The sequence below is a fragment of the Dipodomys spectabilis genome, unplaced genomic scaffold, assembly GCF_019054845.1.
Source record: "Dipodomys spectabilis isolate Male_0828 unplaced genomic scaffold, ASM1905484v1 ptg000102l, whole genome shotgun sequence".
NCBI lineage: Eukaryota > Metazoa > Chordata > Mammalia > Rodentia > Heteromyidae > Dipodomys > Dipodomys spectabilis.
In genome coordinates this window covers 5,381,414-5,383,328 of record NW_024870779.1, presented here as the reverse complement: position 1 = coordinate 5,383,328, position 1,915 = coordinate 5,381,414, and positions in this window count along the sequence as shown.

Here is a 1,915-nt window from a genome sequence, read left to right as displayed (position 1 = left end):
GGTTGCCCTGTGACCCAGCCAGCTACCCATTTTCCTCTGTGGGTTGAACCCCAGCAGGGGCATGGATACATGTATTCCCAGGCACTGAGAAAGGACATTATCCAAAACACTGTTTAAGGCAGTAGCTGGTCTCCAAAGACAAAGTTCTGAAATCAGTTCATCACCTCAGCAACCTGACCCCTCATTGAACTCAACAGAATACCCTTCCCTCCAATGTCAGCCTTGGGGATGTGCTGTGATCACACTGTACTGGGTTTCCCTAATGCATATTCACACAGGGCTTCCTGGAGATTATTGACCCTCCCTGGACTCTCATCCTTGCAATAGTTTGGGGACACTCCCTTGTGAGAAGTCCCTGCCATGGCAGCTGTTGGGGCAACTCCACTTAGGGCTCTGGCTGGACTGGACAGCTACAATGTGAGGAAGATTAGTGACATGGGATTCCAAAGCACAGCCAATGCTGGCCCAGGGAATTCAACTACAGAGAAATCATGACAGTGCCAATGACTACTGGGCACTTTTCAGCTGGGATGAAGACCCACCTATGAGGGTGACTCCACCATATGCTAACAGTAAAGAGAAATAAAACCTTCTTAAGGGAAGGATGTATTTCTAAAAAGAGCTTTAATGACGAAAATAGAAAAAAAAAAATCAATGCCGGCCAAATTCAGAACCAAAGGTACTTCTTCATTAACACAGCAAAGCAAGGTGCACACAAGTCAGCTCAAGTCTGGAGTTCCAGCCTGTTTTACAAAGGCAATTGAAAAGTTCTATATGAAGAACATTTTTCAAAGAATATATTTATAAGCGCTAAGATTATATCATTGTTGCTTGTGTGTGTGTGTGTGTGTATTGCTTCTCCTTCTAACCATAAAGTATCATAAAAGGAGCAAATGATAAAATGCTAGAGTCAGCTTCATATGGCTGGGAATCAGAGGAACAATGGGGCGCTGCTTCTGGAGTTTACTGCTGGTGTCTTTTCTCTGATAGACCTAGAATCCCTCAAAACTGCTAATTGGCTGGCTAGGGTTTAGGCATGAGTAGAGGCAGCTGAAGGAAGCAGTATGAAGCTGTGGTCCAGGCCTTGTTACAGGCAAGAAGCAAGTGAGTGGGAGTCTCCCAGTGAACACTGTGCTGGACGAGGCCAGCCACCATTTCTCCAGACACTTTTTTTTTTTTGGTTGGTCATGGGGTTGAACTCTGGACCTGAGTGCTGTCCTTCAGCTCTTCAGCTCAAGGGGAGCGCTCTGCCATGGGAACCATAACACCACTTCCAGTTTCCTGGTGTTTTATTGGAGATAAGAGTTTCACGGACTTTTCTGCCCTGGCTGGCTTTGAACTATGATCCTAAGATCTCAGCTTCCTAAGTACCTAAGATTACAGGCATAGCCACTGGTGCCCGGCTCCAGAGACATTTTTGTAGGTGCTAAGCAGAAGAGACTTACCAGAGCTGGGCCCACAAACATCCATTCTGATTACATCTACTTGCTTAAGCTTGGAAGGGTGAGACCACAATTCCATGTGCTAGCAGAATTCACCCTGGTGAGCCTGGCTCACACCTGGAATCCTTGCTTCTCAGGTGATTAAGACCTGGAGGAGTTTGATTTGAAGCCACCTGAGGAGGAGGAAGAGAAGGGAAGCCCTCAAAAACTGCTTCCAGTTAATCAGCAAAACGCTACATGGGAGGTATGGCTCAAGTTGTAGAGCAGAGCACTAGCAAGAAAACCAAGCAAGAACATGAGGCCCTGAATTCAAGCCTCAGTACTGGCACAAAAGAAAAAGAAAAAAAAAAGAAAAACCCAAATAACAACAATAGGATATAAAATAATATAGTTACGTAGCATCTAGACTGTACACCAACTGATAACTAGGAAACACAATTAAAGGCAAGAAGACATTTTCATTAATAAGATCT